Source organism: Sphaeramia orbicularis, chromosome 8, assembly GCF_902148855.1.
Source record: "Sphaeramia orbicularis chromosome 8, fSphaOr1.1, whole genome shotgun sequence".
NCBI lineage: Eukaryota > Metazoa > Chordata > Actinopteri > Kurtiformes > Apogonidae > Sphaeramia > Sphaeramia orbicularis.
Window position 1 is genome coordinate 34,487,139 of NC_043964.1, and position 17,333 is coordinate 34,504,471.

The window sequence follows — 17,333 nt, forward strand, 5'->3', positions numbered from 1 at the left end:
TTTAAAGAAACGATGTAGATATAAACCTTATCATAATGTAATTTAACTTTTTTCACTGGTATTATTTTACCGGTCCGACCAATTTGAGATCATATTTGGGTGAATGTGGCCCCTGAACTAAAATGAGTTTGACACCCCTGATATAGATGTTCATGAAAACTCAGACTAAATTTAAGGGCTATTACATCAAAAAGGAAAAAACAGAAGAAAAAAATGACCTTTTGCAGCAAAATCTATCATTAACTGAACATAAATCCAGTGTTTCCATCCACTGTCATTGATGGTAAATAAATGTTGTAGAAGATGACAGTGTTTCCACATTCACTACGGAGCCTCTGAACGTCCAAATGGGTCATATCTGATGACCATGAAAAGATGGCAAACTGCATTTTACACCAATTATTTACATATGTTGATAGGATTGGTGAATCAATGGGTATTAAACAGTTTAGATCAGTAAATTATTTTGGTTGATGGTGGATGTTTGGGTCTTTATGGGTTAATCCAGTCACTACGTTAACCCTTTGATACATGAATTATGAGAACCATAGTTAAGATTTTTTTCCTGAGTGTTTTTATTCCTCGTCAGGCATGAAAAAAACGAGATTGATTGTTTGTTTTTTTGTTTTGTTTTTTTAATTAACCTATTTTTCATGGAGTTACAAAAATGTCCACTCATTTGGAAACCATGTGTTTAAATTTTGAAGTGAAGAAACAGGTATTTAAAAACAATATCAGAAAGTGATACAGGGTCAAAACACAGTATTTGAAATCTCTCTGACGGGACATTTTTAGAAACAATTTGACAGATTAGTGTTGCTAAATGACCCACATTTTTACTTTTAAATTCATTTTTGCTTTAGGTGGTCCATAAATGATTATCCAAAACAAGGAGCTACTTTATATTGAAATAAATGTTGGAATGGCAATCAATTAAAGTTCGCTCTCTGACGGGACATTACTGTGTTTTGACCCTATACTGTGTGAAAAAAATGAAACAAAAACATTTTTGATGCAGCTAATCTGATGTTTTCTCACCTTTTATCATACTCTAATACTAGTTCTTACTCACTTCATGGAGATAATATAAGAAAAAAAAACACTTTTTATTTAAGAAAACAATAACAATTACCAATTGATTTACACTCAGTCATGTTACTGCAGATCAGGTTTATCAAGAACATAGAGTTACAGTAACGGTATGAATGTCAGTGTTATGGGATGGTGCTGATATGCAACTAAAACAACAAAACCCATGAATATACAAGAGAACATCTGTAGAATAGCTGTCCACTGTAGTGACCAGTATGCATGAAAGGGTTAAAATAATGCAAGTAAAATGCCATTTGTTAGCTTTTCTAGAAGACAGTCAGAGGCTCTATAGACTCTTAGAGACAGTTGTTTTTACATTTATTTCACAATATATTTTAGGTTTTGTCTGTTTGGATATAATAACCTTTACATTTGCTCCGAGCATTTATGAAAAACAATTTGATCTGTAAATTAAATATTGAAAACACATGATTTTCACTGAAAAATGTAAAATGCAGAGGATAGTAAAATAATGAATGACAGCAAATTGCTTTGGAGACGCTTGTTGTAGAGAAATAAAATAGTTGTAGGTATAGTAGTAGTTGTTGGTCTTTTAGGGTTAAGAAGTACATTTATAATATAATTCATTATTTCATACATGCATATCTATACATATTATGTATGTGTATATGTATGTATATGAATAAACTTGTATATACAGGATAATTATTGTTTACCTTTTTTGATATTATGTGTGGACTAGGAGAAACATTTGGCCAGTTCCTTTGTATGTCTGGTAAAAGATGACTTTAACTTAACTTATGACATTCACCTAGTTTTCATGACACACTACACACAACCTACACATGGCTTATGAGACCCAGTGTTTATTTATTTTCTGTCAACGTCATTCACACCATTTCCTTTAAATTGGACGGTTTTTGTCGTAGCATATATCGCTGTGGCCGCTGTACTGCACTGTAGTATAACCCGGAACAAAAACTGAACCCTGAAATTTGACTGCCAGGACATACAAAGATTGAATCTTACACTGTGTTAAGTATCATTTCTGTAAAAGAACTGTTCATGCTCTAAGCCAATTAATCTAAAGTCATCAAATCCTCTTCAGTCAACTAACATTTTGAGTATGTTTTCAAAATGAGTGACTTTTGGTTTCAGTTCCGCTCATTTCAGTTCAGGATTTTTGTATCGCCTTATATCACTGTGACCCCAGTCATACACAGTAGTGAGTCCTCAGCCAAAAACCTCTCATCTCATACACGGTTAATCTTTCTCTAGCAAGGCAAGGTAAGAAAAGGTTTATTTATGGTATAAAGTGTACTTTACATGATGAAAAACAACATAAGGACTACAATAAAAACAAAATGATTAGACATTAAAGCCGTGAAAACTGTAATTAGATTAAAAGCACTGAGTTAATGGTTGCAGTTATTAAATGAAGTCACTGGATATTTAATTAATTATTAAAATGATCGTAAGAATAGGAAACAGACTTACAGTGTAATAAGAATAGTTTTACAACTATCATGGGCATGTGAATAGAAATATTTTTAGTGTGGATTGAACCCATAAAGACCCAAACATCCACTGATGACCAAAAGCATCTACTGATGTAAACTGTTTAATACCTGCTGATCCACTGATCCTATCAATACATGTAAATAATTTATGTAAAATGCAGGTTGTCATCTTTTCGTGGTCATCAGATATGACCCATTTGGACGTTCAGAGGCTCCGTAGTGAACGTAGAAACACTGTCATCTTCTACAACACTGATTCGCCAGTAAAACCCATGGAGTTGGATCAATGACAGTGGATGGACACACTGGGTTTATGTTCAGTTAATGAGAGATTTTATTTAAAAAAGTCACTTTTTTCAGGTTTCTCTGTTTTGATATAATAAACTTTAAACTTACTTTGAGTGTACATGAACATCTAAATTAATGTAAGAAATTGAACACAGGAAAATCCACAATTTACACAGAACCATGTAAAATACAGAGGATAAAATTATAATAAATGGTGATGAATAATACGTAATAAAAGAAAGAAAGGTTAAATACACAGAAAAATTAATTTGGGAACTGACACAAAAGTAACACTGGGTCGTTATAGGTTTAAAAACTGGTTTAATTTTAGGTGCATTTAAGTTTCATTAAAACTACTTTTTTTTTTGTTTTGTTTTTTTGGGGGGGGGGGGGGGGGGGGGGGGGTTATCCCAGTGATAATGGAGAGACATTTGTTTCTTTATTCATCAATCAAATGGAACAGATTTGCACCAAAAAAGAGATTTGAGAGCAAAAGACAGTATGTAACAATAAAAAAAAAAAAAAATTGCTTATAGATTTGATTGATGAATAAAGAAACAAATGTCTCTAGATAACTAATTTTAATATGTATTTTCTTTATAATTTTAGCATTTGCAATTTACTGTGCATTAGAAAATGAGACTTTTTAAACAATGGTTGAAACAACTGTGTTAATATGTGTGTGTAGTTACAGAAAATTCATTTTTACTCATATTAAACCCTTATCTCTGTTCTTAAAATGCCGATTCCTCAAACACATTTACCATCTAATAACTAAAACTAATGAAATTTGGCATCAAAATAAACATCAAAAGAGTGAATGTTTACTGAATCATGCAATGAAATGCATGCTGCATACTGGATATTATAATCCATTATCATCAAACTTTCGGAAAATGAATGAAAGAATGAATGAATGAATGAATTAATTAATTAATGCCATCCTTTTTTTAATCCCTGCTCTCTTGAGGAGAACTCTTTTGGAATACAAGAAGCAGTGGAATCGATGGCAGGTTTTTGTGGCAGATTGTATCACTGTGGTAGTTGTTGTACACACCAGCACAATGCTAGACAAAAACTTCCCCCTGCACACTGACTGTCAGGACACACAAACATATAATATAAACACCATAATATAACAAGTAACATTAACTTTAGTTTACATGACATGGTTTGACAGATCACTTTGTCATTTCTTTTGTAGTAAAATTAAATTTACTTTGTGAATCATCATCAGTGTTGTTTGTGCTTCAGTTCAGCACAGGTTTTTGTTGTACCATATATCACTGTGACTACCCCATCCCACTCCAGCCACACTGGCAAATACCAATACAAAAACTCATATTTAATGTGTCATGTGAGTTTTCACTCAATAGGAAAACTGGTTTCATATTTGTGTAATTTCTTAAAATTATGACATGAAAATCTTTTTATCCTCTATTTTATTTTACAGTTTAACCATTTCAGGTTTTATTGTGTTTTTGTAAAATACAGTTAATAGTTGGTGTTTTTAACAACCTGGAAAATGCAATTAAAAAAAAGGTCTTATTTTAATTCTCTGATTTGGTCCTCTAATTAAAAAGTCCATTGTACAGTAATATGAGTGATATATAAACACTATCCTGTCTGTTTACCAAGTCTAGAAAATGTTCAGACTTAAATCAAAGCGGTGGTTTATGTTAATGTGCTGTGAATCGTTGCTGACAGATTTTTGGAAAACATACAGTGGAATAGCCAAAACCACCATAATACATAACATCACAACCAGAGGTGCTTTCACTCAAAGTCAAAATAACTTTTGTTGTAATTACTGTTAAAAAAAAATGTGTAAATGTAGCTTTTTTGTTATATTCAAGAGAAGGAATAATAATAAGGGTTTGAATATGATCCATCAATGACACGTAAAACTGCATATATGTAATATACTGTGATTAACCCACTTTACACTGTATAAGAATAACGATCTGTCATTAAATGAATCAATTATAAAAAAAAAAAAAAAAACACATCGGAATTTTGCATATTCTTAATTGAATCTGTATGACATTAGCTATGAACCCATAAAGACCCAGTGTTACTTTTGTGGCAGTTCTCAAATGGATTTTTCTCCATATTTAACGTTTCTTAAATGCTTAATCACCATTTAATTGTAATATGATCTTCTTTATTTTGTATTTTTTTCAGTGAAAATCAGGTGTTTTCCAATATTAAATTTACTAATCATATAGTTCATTATAGCTCAGATTAAAGTTGAGGGTTATTACAGTAAAAACAGAAAAAAAAATAAAAAGCAACTCTTTCAGCAAAACATATCATTAATTCAACATAAACCAAAGGTGTCCATCCACTGTCATTGATCCAACTCCATGGGTTTTACTGGTGAATCAATGTTGTAGAAGATGACAGTGTTTCCACAGTAACTATGGAGCCTCTGAACATCCAAATGGGTCATATCTGATTACCATGAAAACCATGAAACCATGAAAAGATGACAAACTGTATTTTACACCAATTATTTGCATGGATTGATAGGATTAGTGGATCAACATGTATTAAACAGTTTAGATCAGTAGATGTTTTTGGTCATCGGTGGCTGTTTGAGTCTTTATGGGTTAAAGTAACTAAACTAATTCTAAATTTATTTAATGTTTTATGGTATTTTTTTAACTGATATGATATTACATACACCCTGCTCCCACCTACCCTAGACCTTATGAACAGATTTCATTACAAGAATCATATTTTAACACGAGTGGTCCACACTGACAGATTTCCAGTTTTAAAACCAACCAAACAGAGGCATGGCTGCTTAATACTGAGAAGTTGGATCTTCCTCTACACAGCATGACTTTTAGGAGGTATGGAAACATTGTTCATGTCCAAAACCCTTTTAATCATTCATAATTTTGAGTATTATACATTATTGTGTCAGCACAGTTTTTGTTTGGTTTGTGAGTTACAACAGTACACACTTTGCTTTTTACGTTGTGCCTTTTTATGTGAATATAAAGGTGTTTGGAGTAACACATTTTCATATAGAGAAAGGATAGTTAGTATAGTCCAAATGGGGTCAGCTGACATTTCTAGTAATTGATAAAAATAAAAATAAAATAAAATAAAGTAAAATAAAAACTTATGAATAAAAAAATATATGGTGAGTTGACAGAGACAATCTCAATACATAAATTATATGACAAACTGTGAAGCTGAAACTGAAGCACTGTGGTACTGTTTATCTTTCAAATGTTCATTGTGGTCGGTTTCAGATGCTGCAGCTCTTTCATAATTCATAGTTTGAGTTCTTGTTTGTTCAGTTTTAATTGTCAGCCTTGTAAATCCAAGCTGGACTGACTGTACATATCCTGACCAAGGAAAATCAAATTCTCACTTTGTGCAATAATCTACACCTGGCTTTTCTGCCTCTGCCCATAATAATATACATTATATAGACTAAATGTTGTCTAAAATTAATGTTTATTAGCAACATTGTATAGTAGTGTTTTTCAACCTTGGGGTAGGGACCCCACATGGGGTCGCCTGAAATTCAAATGTGGTCGCCTGAAATTTCTAGTAATTGAAAAAAAAATTAAAACTTACTAATAAAAATGTACATTATATAACCTATCCATCCTTGTATTGAGGTTTTCCTGTTTAATATGAAGCTATACTAAGACCAAGCTATGGGTTTTCTGTGCAAGAGTTTCACAGCTTTATAAAAAAAAAACAAAAACAAAAAAAACAAAAAAAAAAAAAACTGTCCACCACAAAGGTCATGCCATAAAGACAAAAAAACAAAACAAAAAAAACAAAACAAAACTAAAAAAAAAAAAAAAAAAAAAATGCATCCAAAACAAAACAAAACAAAACAAACAAAACAAAACAAAACAAAACTGTTGCATTGTGATGTTTACAATATAGGCAATTAAAAAGCCAAAACTTGTACTTTCCTGGGTCTCAAGAGGTTAATTAATTCATTCATTTTCAGTGAAAAATTATTAAACCAAGGAGCAAAGCTTGTTTGAGAACCATGGAAGCAGAGAAATTAGTCTGTAATTGGAGAATAGGCACATATTTAATGTTAGCTGTCAGTGGGTTGTATATATTAAGCAGTAACTGAACATGTAACCCTTAAAGCTAATGCGTTAGAAACAGAAAAATAGGTAAGAGATAAGAGGGATCTGAACAACTCTGACTACACTCACTGAGTCAGAGCATGTTGTTTTACCACTGCCTCAGACTCACTCACAGTCTGTCTGTATAAACCTGGACACAAAAGCATGTGTATGTCAGAGCACATCCAAAACCAAAATGAAAGTAGAATACAGAACTAAGTTTGTGTTGTATTTACCAGAAAGCAGTGAAAGCATTAGAAAAGTTACACATTTGGTCATATTCAGTATTATTTGTCTGTTGTTTGGTCTGTCCTCTAAAGGTTGAACTGAAGTAAATATAAATGAAAGACATCGAGACATAGCATTTACTCCTCATCTTTTACACAGTTATACAGTCAGATAAAAATTAAGATTAAACTTATTTTACATTCTGACATTTTATATTCTGTAAAACTCCTTTTACCATTTGTTTATTTTACTTTTACAATGATTGTAAATGTTCAACTAAAGACACTGAAGACATGAATCATACAGAAGGTAACTACTTTCCCACTTTGCCACTAGATGGAAGTCTTCACCTATTTTTCCATAACATTTCACATCACTGGCATTTGTCAGTATGGTTTCAATGTTTCTGTCATTTTTCTTTTCTTTTTTTTTTTTTTTAGCCATTTTAGCTTGATGAATAAGAATATGAATGCTTTGCGTACATACATTGTAAATGCTATATTGTCCTAGAGAAGCTATACTTGTATTTAATTATAATAATTATTATATATATTATAAACCTGGTTACTAACCTACTGTTTTGTTTTGGTTTGGTTTGTCTGTTTTTTGTCTTCTTGTGCTGCTGAATACTTGAATTTCCCTCGGGATTAATAAATTATCTATCTATCTATCTATCTATCTATCTATCTATCTATCTATCTATCTATCTATCTATCTATCTATCTATCTATCTATCTATCTATCTATCTATCTATCTATCTATCTATCTATCTATCTATCTATCTATCTATCTATCTATCTATCTATCTAATTCATACAACAGGTTTACAGACCAGGTAAATGCAGTAGTTTTCCATTACTTTTTCTTTTCCTTTCCACTGATTGTTATCCAGCAGTGAGGCTAACAAGGCCTCTTTGGATGACTCTTACAAGGAAAACTGAGCGGAAATGCAGAAATCTAACTTTATTTATGTGCACCCAAAATCATTACTCTACAGTACAGTACAGTTGTGTGCATTTAATATTCACAAAATACACATACACATAAAAATACAACAGTGAAGTTAAACTGAAAAATAAATTAAAGAGAATTGATAAAACAAGTAACAAAGTTTAAAATGACAAATAAAACAAAGGCACATAAAAAAAAAAAAAAAAAAAAAAAAAAAAAAAAAATTACTTTTGCAAATCGCCATAAAGAAATCTCCCTCAGATCCTCATTCATGCCTCTGGACAGGGCAGGGGGGGGTCCACAATGGTTAAGTGTGTTCAGTGTGTTAAAGGTTACTGTGTGTAATTCTGCATTTTTTTTCCTTATAATAATGGTTTTATGGACTGATACTTATAATATAGGGGTTGAGTGGTTAGATGGAAGTCTTCTCTTATATGTGGGATTTCTGGTAACAGCAAAAAATAAATAAATAAAAAAATAAAAATAAAAATAAAAATGAGTAACGTATATTCACAGACATTATTGATCCAACAAGTGTCATATCCCTTTATTCCATTGGTATTCATTTAAAATGGACTGAGACAAAGCAGAAAACTGTTCTTGGGTCTGATGAGTTGAAATCTGAAATTCAATCAGTCAATCAAAATTTATTTATATAGCACTTTACAACAACATGAAGACCAAAGTGCTTTACATCTAAAAGCAGGATTAAATTATAAGATAGAAACACTTTAGTCAAATACCATAAATCTGCATAAAACACACAATACAGACACAATACACAGTGATTAAAAAAAGACCAGAGATTAAAACAGTAGTTCCCAACCTTTTTTGGCTCATAACCCCATTCTAACGACATACATTTTTGGTGACCCCAGAATGTTTTGCAAAAATTAACTTGTTTTTGATCATGTAATAGTTTGCTATACTGCAGTGGTTCCCAGTCTTTTTGGGCTCGTAACCCCATTTTAACATCACAAATTTCTGAAGACCCTAGACATTCAAAATAGAGACTTTTTTTTTTTGGCTAAAATTAATTTGTTTTTGATTGTGTAATAGTTTGCTATAATATGTTACAAGTAAACATTAATTTTAGAGGACATTTAGACTATATAACGTAATTTTTTATTAGTAAGTTTTAATTTTTAAATTTTTTAAAAATAAATTATTAGAAATTTCAGGTGACCCCAGACATTCAAAACAGAGACTTTATTTTTTGGCTAAAATTAATTTGTTTTTGATTGTGTAATAGTTTGCTATAATATGTTGCAAATAAACATTACTTTTAGGCAACATTTTACGGAAGCGTATTGCATTCACAAAAAAAAATAATTTCGGCTCTGTTTTTCTGAATTAATGAGATAATTATCTCATAATTACGAGAAAAAATAAGTTAAAAAAAAAAAATCGGCGCTGTTTTTCTGAGTTTATGAGATACTGTTTCCTGAAAAAAAAAAAAAAAGCTCTGTTTTTATGAGTTTATGAGATACTGTTTCCTGAAAAAAAAAAAGCTCTGTTTTTATGAGTTTACGAGATACTGTTTTCCGAAAAAAAAAAAAAAAAGCTCTGTTTTTATGAGTTTACGAGATACTGTTTTCCGAAAAAAAAAAAAAAGCTCTGTTTTTATGAGTTTACGAGATACTGTTTTCCGGAGAAAAAAAAAAGCTCTGTTTTTATGAGTTTACGAGATACTGTTTTCCGAAAAAAAAAAAAAGCTCTGTTTTTATGAGTTTACGAGATACTGTTTTCCGGAAAAAAAAAAAAAAAAAAAGCTCTGTTTTTATGAGTTTACGAGATACTGTTTTCCGAAAAAAAAAAAAAGCTCTGTTTTTATGAGTTTACGAGATACTGTTTTCCGGAAAAAAAAAAAAAGCTCTGTTTTTATGAGTTTACGAGATACTGTTTTCCGGAAAAAAAAAAAAAAAAGCTCTGTTTTTATGAGTTTACGAGATACTGTTTTCCGAAAAAAAAATAAAATGTGGCTGTGTTTCTCTGTCAGTGGGACAGTGGTCCCTGGTCCAGGCAGGAGCTCCTTCTATCTGTGCTGCTGAAAGCCTCTCGGGGGAGCGTGAAGTTGTTTCCGTTCTCGTAACCGGTTCCGATTACGGATCATGGAACTAGTTTCGTTCACAGAAATCAGAACCAAGCCCCGCTTCGTGCACGGATCAAGCCCTTCAAGCACACCGGCGCTCGGAGCCTGTAACCCGGCTTCCTGACAGGGCACGACCGCGGTGATGGGAGTTGGCATTAATGAAGTCAAATAAAATGACATTCACCAGCATTAAAGAAAATATACACAGCAGAAGAGTGCAAATGTGGATTCATTTATTTGTCGGACCTGATGGAAAGCATTAGTCAGAACTAGATCCATGGAGGAGCGGCTTGGTGAACCGGTTCGTCCCCCCTCCAATAACTTTCCATCAGGTCCAGGTGGACAGCTATCCGCTCCCCGGTGTGTAAGCCGGACTGGAGCGGGTGGACGGAGCAGCTCAACTCGACAGAACCCCGGCGCTCGGAGCCTGTAGCCCGGCTTCCTGACAGGACAGGACGCGGTGATGGGAGTTGGCATTAATGACTACCACTACTACTAGGACTCCTGCCATGGGGCGGGTGTCCTGTCCCGGTGCATTGGGCCGACCAGGTGAACCAGTGTTTTCCATGGCTGGTGGTCCTGTGCCAGCTGCTCTGCGTCCTCCATGGTAACTCCATGTTGTCGGAGGTCGCCTGCAATGACGTCGAGCCATCGGGTGCGGGACTTGCCTTGTGGTCGTTTCCAGTCTGCGGCCTTTGGGTCAAACTGAAGGATGGCTCTTGTTGGATGGTCAGGAGGGAGGCGGAGGACATGACCGAACCAGCGGGGGCGACGTTGCGCGGCCAGGCTGGATGCTTTGGGCTGGCGTGTGCGGGCTCCAAGCACCTGATTGGAAACCCGCTGGGGCCACCTGATGTTTTCGATGGTTCTGAGAGCCCTGCTATCAAAGCCATCTATTCTGGCAGCCAGAGTCTGGTTTAAGGGCCGTGTTTCCGAGCCATAGAGCAGGATGGAGAGGACGGCAGAGTTGTAGATCCGGGGCTTCGTCCTGCGTGAGATGGTCTGGTTCCGCCACAGTGGTTTCCAGAGAGACATCAGAGCTGATGCTGCCAGGGCCCTTCTGTGGGTAATCTCTGGTTTTAGGTCCCCGTTGTCTGTCATCACCCCAGATACACAAAGCTCTTGACAGGTTCTACAATGTCATTACTAAGCTGCAAGGGAGGTGGATCTGGCCCATCACTGACATGCATGAGGTTGGTTTTTGTCCAGTTCACTTGGAGGCCAAGCTTCTGTGCCTCTTCACTGTAACTGCCCAGAGCATCTGTCAGCTGACTGTAGGATGTGCTGAGCAGGATGGTGTCAGCAGCGTACTCCAGGTCCTGGCATTAATGAAGTCAAATAAAATGACATTCACCAGCATTAAAGAAAATATACACAGCAGAAGAGTGCAAATGTGTATTCATTTATTTGTCGGACCTAATGGAACGCATTAGTCAGAACTAGATCCGTGGAGGAGCTCTTGGTGCCCCGGTTCACCCCCCACCCCCATAGCTTTCCACCTGGACCTGATGGAAAGCTGTCCGGGGGTGGGGGGTGAACCGGGACACCAAGACGCATATTTTCTTTAATCATGGTGAATGTCATTTTATTTGACTTCATTAATGCCAACTCCCATCACTGCGTCCTGTCCTGTCAGGAAGCCGGGCTACAGGCTCCGAGCGCCGGGGTTCTGTCGAGTTGAGCTGCTCCGTCCACCCGCTCCAGTCCGGCTTACACACCGGGGAGCGGATAGCTGTCCACCTGGACCTGATGGAAAGTTATTGGAGGGGGGACGAACCGGTACACCAAGCCGCTCCTCCATGGATCTAGTTCTGACTAATGCTTTCCATCAGGTCTGACAAATAAATGAATACACATTTGCACTCTTCTGCTGTGTATATTTTCTTTAATGCTGGTGAATGTCATTTTATTTGACTTCATTAATGCCAGCTCCCATCACCGCGGTCGTGCCCTGTCAGGAAGCCGGGTTACAGGCTCCGAGCGCCGGTGTGCTTGAAGGGCTTGATCCGTGCACGAAGCGGGGCTTGGTTCTGATTTCTGTGAACGAAACTAGTTCCATGATCCGTAATCGGAACCGGTTACGAGAACGGAAACAACTTCACGCTCCCCCGAGAGGCTTTCAGCAGCACAGATAGAAGGAGCTCCTGCCTGGACCAGGGACCACTGTCCCACTGACAGAGAAACACAGCCACATTTTATTTTTTTTCAGAAAACAGTATCTCGTAAACTCATAAAAACAGAGCTTTTTTTTTTTTTTTTCCGGAAAACAGTATCTCGTAAACTCATAAAAACAGAGCTTTTTTTTTTTTTTCAGGAAACAGTATCTCATAAACTCATAAAAACAGAGCTTTTTTTTTTTTTTTCGGAAAACAGTATCTCGTAAACTCATAAAAACAGAGCTTTTTTTTTTTTTTTCGGAAAACAGTATCTCGTAAACTCATAAAAACAGAGCTTTTTTTTTTTTTTTTTTCGGAAAACAGTATCTCGTAAACTCATAAAAACAGAGCTTTTTTTTTTTTTTTCAGGAAACAGTATCTCATAAACTCATAAAAACAGAGCTTTTTTTTTTTTTTTTCAGGAAACAGTATCTCATAAACTCAGAAAAACAGCGCCGATTTTTTTTTTAACTTATTTTTTCTCGTAATTATGAGATAATTATCTCATTAATTCAGAAAAACAAAGCCGAAATTATTTTTTTTTGTGAATGCAATACGCTTCCGTAACATTTAGGCTACATAATGTACATTTTTATTTGTAACTTTTAATTTTTTATCAATTACTAGAAATTTCAGGCGACCCCATTTGAATTCCAGGCGACCCCATGTGGGGTCCTGATGCCAAGGTTGAAAAACACAACTATACTATGTTGCAAATAAACATGAATTTTAGATGACATTTAGTCTATATAATGTATATTATTATGGACGAGGCAGAAAAGCCAGGTGTAGATTACTGCACAAAGTGAGATTTTTATTTTCCTTGGTCAGGATATGTACAGTCAGTCCAGCTTGGATTTAAAAGGCTGACAATTAATACTGAACAAACAAGAACTCAAACTATGAATTATGAAAGAGCTGCAGCATCTGAAACCGACCACAATGAACATTTGAAAGATAAACAGTACCACAGTGCTTCAGTTTCAGCTTCAGTTAGTTTTGTCTTTTATGTATTGTGATTGTCTCCCTCAACTCACCATACATTTTTATTAGTAAGTTTATATTTTATATTTTTTATCAGTTACTAGAAATTTCAGGTGACCCCATGTGGGGTCTGGACCCCAAGGTTGAAAAACACTGGATTAAAACCTAATAGTGTCTCAAACAGTGTCTGAAATTGAAAACGGTTTTGCTTAAACACTGAAGTTTCCCCACAGTGGGATCAGTAAAGTCTTTGTAGAATCCCATCAGTAATGTCAAAAATACCAGTAAAGGAAAAGGGGAAAAAACAGAAGTGAAAGCTTTTTAGCTGTGGGAGGTGTCCACATCCACAGTGTACAGTTTCTATGTATGAATAACAGTGAGTTGTGTATTTTGCTGTTCATGTGTGTTTTTCTCCTCTCTACCTGCAGGAGGAGCCCTAACTTTGCTTTAGTTTGCTTGTGGTTCCAGAAGCTGCAGTGGATTGGGTGAGGACTGATAACACATGCCACAGCTGGAGGCCTCGCCTGTCACCAAACCTAAACACTGTCATCCACATGTGTTTCCATAGCTTGTGATTTCTGTTCAGATTTAGTTGTAAATATTTGTAAATTATACACACATAAATTTGACAGGGGCAAAAAGATATTTTGTTAGATGACACGTTTTCTCCTTGTTTAGTTTAGTTTAGGTGGGTAAAGGGTTGTATTTTGTCTCCATTTCCTTTGTTAGTTAAGTGGGATTTAGTTCCATAGTGTTTTTTTTTGTTTTTTCCGACATTCACCAACAGTTTTTTTAAATGTGCTACTGACATGAAATACTGCTCAGAGCCTTGGTGAGTGATACAGTCTGTGGATTTGTCGATGGTTTTGGTACCCCTGTTGTTGAGAGTTTGTAATATAAATAAAAACAATTGGACCAACTATTTATTCCTTATTTTTATGAATCACTCAGGTGCAGGTTCAGGTTTAGTTTATTCTTTATTTGACAGGGACATTGTACGGTCACATGATTGCACCAGAGTTAGCTAAGAGCTAATTTGCATCTGCAATCCCTGGGCAGGTAAACAGACGACACTTAATACAGAATATAAACCAAGACATTACATAAAACAATTGACAGATAATTTAAAAACAAAGCATAGATACAAGTACGACAATATAATATAAAGCTTTACATACAATAATAACAATGTAGCCTAAAAAATATATATATAATCTGTACAAAGCATAAACAGTGAACATAAACAGTATTAAAAGACCCTACTGTAGTTATTGCAGCGTCTTTAAAAAGATCAGGTTCAGATTATCTTATTTTTACCTGTAGGTATATTTGTTTTGCAGTTAGATGATGACATACTTTTGATATTTCACAAAACACTGTAAGTGACACTGATAATGAAACCAAGACATGAGCTCACAATAGACACTGAGCTCTGATTTAATATCAGCTTGTCTCAATATAAAAATTACCAGTAGCTTAGCTCATTGCATTTGCCAAAAGGTGTTTTCCATCACTGACATACAACAGAAGATCTGTCTTATGAATGGAGCTTTTAAGTATGTGGTGATTGATACAGTCTAGTTTTTGATGATATATAATTACAAAAAAAAAAAAAAAAATTCTAAAACCTTTTATAACTCTTTAAAAACCTTCATCTTCAGTTCAGTTTGAACTAATGCTTAAAGAAACACCATGGAACTTTTGCTCGTGGGGTCCCCCTAAAGTCAAGAAATGGTATTGTCTGTAACAACTGTCGTAAAATCTGTATCCTGTAATACTCGCGCATTTGTTGACAAGCCATTGATGACGGCAAACTTCCTGAGGAAAGACTGTTAATGTGTGTTCAATCATGTCTTCAGGCCAGGTATAGTAGCCTTACAGCATTTTATACAAACATTAGAGTTTTATTTTTTAAAATATCAGAAACAAAAAACATTCCGCACATTAGCTACCAGCTGAATGAAACTGCGGAAGGCTGCTGCTTGAATAACTTGATGTATGGGCATAAACAGAAGGATATGATTTCAAAAACACAACCTGAAACACAGTAAGCTTAAATGCAGAAGATTTTATAGAAGAATGGATACTTACTAGTCCAACAGTAATTTTGAAAAGGAATTCCCAATTTGTTAGACATGTTTGTGTTATTACCTCCACCAAGGGGTTTGTCTGTTTGTTTGTCTGTTAGCAAGATAGCTCAAAAAGTTATGGATGGATTTGGATGAAATTTTCATGAAATGTTGATAGTGACACAAGAAACAAATGATTAAATTTGGGGGGGCATTTTCTAGTATTATGTTTTTGTTTGTTCAAAAATAAGAATATTTGAGCATTGAGACCCGATGTATCAAATATAATACAAAATTGAAACTCATATATGGAAATTAATATTAATATAATTTGAAAACAACATTTTTTAGTTGTTCAGAAGGACCAATAAAGTCTCAAATTTCAAAGAACGGGAATTTTCTGGCAGGGATTTAATGGCTCAGACTTTCCAGGGTTCGATAATCTTCATAGTATGTGCAGTAACTGTTCTGGGGTCATACTAGACTCAAGTTCTTTTCCTGCAGCCTCTCTATGTAGTAGCTGTATAACCTTGACCTGCAGGTGAAGGTCAGACATTGATCTGGCTTCACTGTTACAGACGTTAGTTGTGTCAACTGATCATAATTCACAATTGTTAAAATACGAAAATGTTATTTTCATTGGATTTTGCAGAAGCATACACCGTAAAATGCAACGTTGTATAAAACTAAGCAAGACTAAGACATGAATAATTACATTGGGCACTATTTATTTTTCTGTGGCGAATGACAATCATAACATCTCCTCTGTATTAAAATGTGTAAAAATGAAAGCAAAATAGATCTAAATAGTTCAAATCCGTTTGGAAAACTGATTACTCTGTTGACATTTTCAGTAGTGGTGTCATTTTGTTTATTGATTGGAGTTGTTTAGGTTTTTTCTTGCTGCTATATTAAATGAGTATCACCTTTATTCAACTCAGGATCACTGTTTTATTTTAATACTGCACATTGTTGTGAAGGCTTCAGCAAAACTTTGAAATTTGTTCCCTAGTGTATTTTATAACTTATTCAGCCTAATTGTGTGTTTTTAAAGTTGAGATTTGAATGACTGCCTAGTTATTGAAATGCAGTTTTAAAATGATCATTGCAAGGTTAATATGGTTTTATATCCTGATCTCAGTGTTACTGGTAGTTGTGGCTGTTTTTGTATGACTGTCTTGTTACTGTGTCTTACAGTGGGTGTCGAGCACAATAATAAACAGCAGAATCTTCAGTTTTCAGACTGTTCATCTGCAGATACAGCTGGTTTCTGCCGTTGTCTCTGGAGATGGTGAAACGACCTTGAACTGACTGGGAATAGTAAGTGCTACTGTCATAACGGATAGCAGCGATCCACTCCAGTCCATTTCCAGGAGCCTGTCTGATCCAACTCATCCGGTAGTCGCTGAATGTGAATCCAGATGTTGTACAGGTCAGTCTGTGGGATTCTCCAGGTCTTTTCACTGCAGGTCCAGATTCAGTCAGAGTCTTACCATCAACACCTGTGAAGACAAACAAGAAAACAGTCAGTGTCTATAAGCTGCTTGTTTTTTTGAGCTACAACATTTTTTTCAGACAGGTGAATATCTTGACCTTCCCAGCAGATAGTTAAGAGCAGCAGTCCTGTCCTACAGTCCATCATGTTCAACTGTTCTCTAGTATGAGTCCTGCAGTCAGATAAGTAGAGGTAGAGGGTGTCATGTCAGCTCCCAGACTGTGTCTGGATTTGTCTGTCTTTTATGTTGTCTGTCATTTCCTGTCTTATTTTGTTAAGTTCTCCTCTTGTGTCATGTCTGGTGTCTTTGCTTCCCTTCCCTGACTGTGTCACCTGTGTTGATTACCTGTCCCCGCCTTGATTTGTTCCACCTGTGTCTCATTG

General features: G+C 35.2%; 1 protein-coding gene, 1 long non-coding RNA gene and 1 gene segment (V, D, J or C); 1 reads left to right on the forward strand and 2 right to left on the reverse strand.

Annotated features, from left to right (window-relative positions):
• Positions 1 to 17,333, reverse strand: part of LOC115424836 (uncharacterized) — a 353,136-nt gene that overhangs the window by 47,928 nt on the left and 287,875 nt on the right. The gene's annotated exons all lie outside the window — the stretch shown is intronic.
• Positions 1 to 17,333, reverse strand: part of LOC115423875 (Ig heavy chain V region 914-like) — a 243,074-nt gene that overhangs the window by 30,179 nt on the left and 195,562 nt on the right.
• LOC115423893 (uncharacterized) lies at positions 2,279 to 17,275 on the forward strand. The gene is made up of 4 exons (XR_003936017.1): positions 2,279 to 2,340; positions 5,631 to 5,719; positions 13,814 to 13,870; positions 16,652 to 17,275. It is a non-coding gene; the product is annotated as an uncharacterized LOC115423893 (long non-coding RNA).